Here is a 6,000-nt window from a genome sequence, read left to right on the forward strand (position 1 = left end):
GAGAAAGTCTCATCGTAGTCAACCCCTTGAACTTGTCGAAAACCTTTTGCAACAAGTCGAGCTTTATAGACAGTTACATTACCATCAGCGTCAGTCTTCTTCTTAAAGATCCATTTATTATCAATGGCTTGCCGATCATCGGGCAAGTCAACCAAAGTCCATACTTTGTTCTCATACATGGATCCCATCTCAGATTTCATGGCTTCTAGCCATTTTGCGGAATCTGGGCTCATCATCGCTTCCTCATAGTTCGTAGGTTCATCACGGTCAAGTAACATGATTTCCAGAATAGGATTACCATACCACTCTGGTGCGGATCTTACTCTGGTAGACCTACGAGGTTCAGTAGAAACTTGATCTGAAGTTTCATGATCAATATCATTAGCTTCCTCACTAATTGGTGTAGTTGTCACAGGAACCAGTTCTTGTGATGAACTACTTTCCAATAAGGGAGCAGGTATAGTTACCTCATCAAGTTCTACTTTCCTCCCACTCACTTCTTTCGAGAGAAACTCCTTCTCTAGAAAGGATCCGAATTTAGCAACAAAAATCTTGCCCTCAGATCTGTGATAGAAGGTGTACCCAACAGTTTCTTTTGGGTATCCTATGAAGACACATTTCTCCGATTTCGGTTCGAGCTTATCTGGTTGAAGTTTCTTCACATAAGCATTGCAGCCCCAAACTTTAAGAAACGACAACTTTGGTTTCTTGCCAAACCACAGTTCATGAGGCGTCGCCTCAACGGATTTTGATGGTGCCCTATTTAACGTGAATGCGGCCGTCTCTAAAGCATAACCCCAAAACGGTAGCGGTAAATCAGTAAGAGACATCATAGATCGTACCATATCTAGTAAAGTACGATTACGACGTTCAGACACACCATTTTGTTGTGGTGTTCCGGGTGGCATGAGTTGCGAAACTATTCCGCATTGTTTCAAATGTAAACCAAACTCGTAACTCAAATATTCTCCTCCACGATCAGATCGTAGAAATTTAATTTTCTTGTTACGATGATTTTCCACTTCACTCTGAAATTCTTTGAACTTTTCAAAAGTTTCAGACTTGTGTTTCATTAAGTAGATATACCCATATCTGCTCAAATCATCTGTGAAGGTGAGAAAATAACGATATCCGCCGCGAGCCTCAACATTCATTGGACCACAAACATCAGTATGTATGATTTCCATCAAATCAGTTGCTCGCTCCATAGTCCCGGAGAACGGCGTTTTAGTCATCTTGCCCATGAGGCACGGTTCGCAAGTATCAAGTGATTCATAATCAAGTGATTCCAAAAGCCCATCAGCATGGAGTTTCTTCATGCGCTTTACACCGATATGACCCAAACGGCAGTGCCACAAATAAGTTGCACTATCATTATCAACTCTGCATCTTTTGGTTTCAACACTATGAATATGTGTATCACTACTATTGAGATTCAATAAAAATAGACCACTCTTCAAGGGTGCATGACCATAAAAGATATTACTCATATAAATAGAACAACCATTATTCTCTGACTTAAATGAATAACCGTCTCGCATCAAACAAGATCCAGATATAATGTTCATGCTCAACGCTGGCACCAAATAACAATTATTTAGGTCTAAAACTAATCCCGATGGTAGATGTAGAGGTAGCGTGCCGACCGCGATCACATCGACTTTGGAACCATTTCCCACGCGCATCGTCACCTCGTCCTTAGCCAATCTTCGCTTAATCCGTAGTCCCTGTTTCGAGTTGCAAATATTAGCAACAGAACCAGTATCAAATACCCAGGTGCTACTGCGAGCATTAGTAAGGTACACATCAATAACATGTATATCACATATACCTTTGTTCATTTTGCCATCCTTCTTATCCGCCAAATACTTGGGGCAGTTCCGCTTCCAGTGTCTAGTCTGCTTGTAGTAGAAGCACTCAGTCTCAGGCTTAGGTCCAGACTTGGGTTTCTTCTCTTGAGCAACAACTTGTTTGCTGTTCTTCTTGAAGTTCCCCTTCTTCTTCCCTTTGCCCCTTTTCTTGAAACTGGTGTTCTTGTTAACCATCAACACTTGATGCTCCTTCTTGATTTCTACCTTCGCGGCTTTTAGCATTGCGAAGAGCTCGGGAATAGTCTTGTCCATCCCTTGCATATTATAGTTCATCACGAAGCTCTTGTAGCTTGGTGGCAGTGATTGAAGAATTCTGTCAATGACACTATCATCAGGAAGATTAACTCCCAGTTGAATCAAGTGATTATTTTACCCAGACATTTTGAGTATGTGTTCACTAACAGAACTATTCTCCTCCATCTTGCAGCTATAGAACTTATTGGAGACTTCATATCTCTCAATCCGGGCATTTGCTTGAAATATTAACTTCAACTCCTGGAACATCTCATATGCTCCATGACGTTCAAAACGTCATTGAAGACCCGGTTCTAAGCCGTAAAGCATGGCACACTGAACTATCGAGTAGTCATCAGCTTTGCTCCGCCAGACGTTCTTAACATCGTCAGTTGCATCAGCACCAGGCCTGGCACCCAGCGGTGCTTCCAGGACGTAATTCTTCTGTGCAGCAATGAGGATAATCCTCAAGTTACGGACCCAGTCCGTGTAATTGCTACCATCATCTTTCAACTTTGCTTTCTCAAGGAACGCATTAAAATTCAACGGAACAACAACACGAGCCATCTATCTACAACAAACATAGACAAGCAAAATACTATCAGGTACTAAGTTCATGATAAATTTAAGTTCAATTAATCATATTACTTAAGAACTCCCACTTAGATAGACATCCCTCTAATCCTCTAAGTGATTACGTGATCCATATCAACTACACCATGTCCGATCGTCACGTGAGATGGAGTAGTTTCAACGGTGAACATCAATATGTTGATCATATCTACTATATGATTCACGCTCGACCTTTTGGTCTCCGTGTTCCGAGGCCATATCTGTTATATGCTAGGCTCGTCAAGTTTAACCTGAGTATTCCGCGTGTGCAACTGTTTTGCACCCGTTGTATTTGAACGTAGAGCCTATCACACCCGATCATCACGTGGTGTCTCAGCACGAAGAACTTTCACAACGGTGCATACTCAGGGAGGACACTTCTTGATAATTTAGTGAGAGATCATCTTAAAATGCTACCGTCAATCAAAGCAAGATAAGATGCATAAAGGATAAACATCACATGCAATCAATATAAGTGATATGATATGGCCATCATCATCTTGTGCTTGTGATATCCATCTTCGAAGCACCGTCGTGATCACCATCATCACCTGCGCGACACCTTGATTTCCATCGTAGCATCGTTGTCGTTACGCCATCTATTGCTTCTACGACTATCGCTACCGCTTAGTGATAAAGTAAAGCAATTACAGGGCGTTTGCATTTCATACAATAAAGCGACAACCATATGGCTCCTGCCAGTTGCCGATAACTTCGGTTACAAAACATGATCATCTCATACAATAAAATATAGCATCACGTCTTGACCATATCACATGACAACATGCCCTGCAAAAACAAGTTAGACGTCCTCTACTTTGTTGTTGCAAATTTTACGTGGCTGCTACAGGCTGAGCAAGAACCGTTCTTACCTACGCATCAAAACCACAACGATAGTTCGTCAAGTTAGTGCTGTTTTAACCTTCGCAAGGACCGGGCATAGACACACTCGGTTCAACTAAAGTTGGAGAAACAGACACCCGCTAGTCACCTGTGTGCAAAGCACAGCGATAAAACCAGTCTCGCGTAAGCGTACGCGTAATGTCGGTCCGGGCCGCTTCATCCAATAATACCGCTGAACCAAAGTATGACATGCTGGTAAGCAGTATGTCTTGTATCACCCACAACTCACTTGTGTTCTACTCGTGCAAATAACATCAACGCATAAAACCTAGGCTCGGATGCCACTGTTGGGGAACGTAGTAATTTCAAAAAATTTCCTACGTACACGCAAGATCATGGTGATGGCATAGCAACGAGAGGGGAGAGTGTTGTCCACGTACCCTCGTAGACCGTAAGCGGAAGCATTATGACAACACGGTTGATGTAGTCGTACGTCTTCACGATCCGACCGATCCAAGTACCGAACGTACGGCAGCTCCGAGTTCAGCACACGTTCAGCTCGATGACGATCCCCGGACTCCGATCCAGCAAAGTGTCGGGGATGAGTTCCGTCAGCACGACGGCATGGTGACGATGATGATGCTCTACCGGCGCAGGGCTTCGCCTAAACTCTGCGACGATATGACCGAGGTGGAATATGGTGGAGGGGGGGCACCACACACGGCTAAGGAACGATCCGTAGATCAACTTGTGTCTTCTAGGGTGCCCCCCTGCCCATGTATATAAAGGAGCAAGGGGGGAGGCCGGCCGGCCCTTGTGGGCGCGCCAAGGAGGAGGAGTCCTCCTCCTAGTAGGAGTAGGACTCCCTCTTTCCTACTCCTACTAGGAGGGGGAAAGGAAGGGGAGAGGGAGAGGGAAAGAGGAGGGCGCCGCCCCCCTCTCCTAGTCCAATTCGGACCAGAGGGGGAGGGGGCGCGTGGCCCATGCTGGCTGCCCCTCTCTCTCTCCACTAAGGCCCATAAGGCCCATTACTTCTCCCGAGGGGGGGGGGGTCCGGTAACCCTCAGGCACTCCGGTTTTCTCCGAAAACACCCGGAACACTTCTGGTGTCCGAATATAGTCGTCCAATATATCAATCTTTATGTCTCAACCATTTCAAGACTCCTCGTCATGTCCGTGATCACATCCGGGACTCCGAACAAACTTCGGTACATCAAAACTTATAAACTCATAATAAAACTGTCATCGTAACGTTAAGCGTGCGGACCCTACGAGTTCGAGAACTATGTAGACATGACCTAGAACTATTTTCAGTCAATAACCAATAGCGGAACCTGGATGCTCATATTGGCTCCTACATATTCTATGAAGATCTTTATTGGTCAAACCGCATAACAACATACGTTGTTCCCTTTGTCATCGGTGTGTTACTTGCCCGAGATTCGATCGTCGGTATCCAATACCTAGTTCCATCTCGTTACCGGCAAGTCTCTTTACTCGTTACGTAATGCATCATTCCGTAACTAACTCATTAGCTACATTGCTTGCAAGGCTTATAGTGATGTGCATTACCGAGAGGGCCCAGAGATACCTCTCCGACAATTGGAGTGACAAAACCTAATCTCGAAATACGCCAACCCAACATGTACCTTCGAAGACACCTGTAGTACTCCTTTATAATCACCCAGTTACGTTGTGACGTTTGGTAGCACCCAAAGTGTTCCTCCGGTAAATGGGAGTTGCATAATCTCATAGTTACAGGAACATGTATAAGTCATGAAGAAAGCAATAGCAATATACTAAACGATCAAGTGCTAGGCTAACGGAATGGGTCATGTCAATCACATCATTCTCCTAATGATGTGATCCCATTAATCAAATGACAACACATGTCTATGGTTAGGAAACATAACCATCTTTGATTAATGAGCTAGTCAAGTAGAGGCATACTAGTGACGTTACGTTGGTCTATGTATTCACACATGTATTATGTTTCCGGTTAATACAATTCTAGCATGAATAATAAACATTTATCATGATATGAGGAAATAAATAATAACTTTATTATTGCCTCTAGGGCATATTTCCTTCACGCCCCTGGTCATGAGATCAGGTTTGGAAACCTAAGCGACGTCGCTGAAATCCAGGGAGATTTGATCTTCCAAGGATTCGCGACCTCAACCACGGCTCCGGCCTTTGGTCCTGAGCACCTCACCAAGTCCGAAGACGGGGGTTTAGAACCCACCGGACTCTCCACATCCATAAATCTCAACACTGGAGACATGGAGGGAGCCGTTTCAACGGCCAGCCCGGAACCACTCTAGGCCCCCCACCCTCACCAAGCCGAACTCACCTCCGCACCCCAACTCCGAACTCTCAAGGTCCGCATTATACGAGCCCGGCCAGGGAACTATTGCCCTGCCACGCTCCACGGATTCTC

Source organism: Triticum aestivum, chromosome 7B, assembly GCF_018294505.1.
Source record: "Triticum aestivum cultivar Chinese Spring chromosome 7B, IWGSC CS RefSeq v2.1, whole genome shotgun sequence".
NCBI classification, from domain to species: Eukaryota; Viridiplantae; Streptophyta; class Magnoliopsida; order Poales; family Poaceae; genus Triticum; species Triticum aestivum.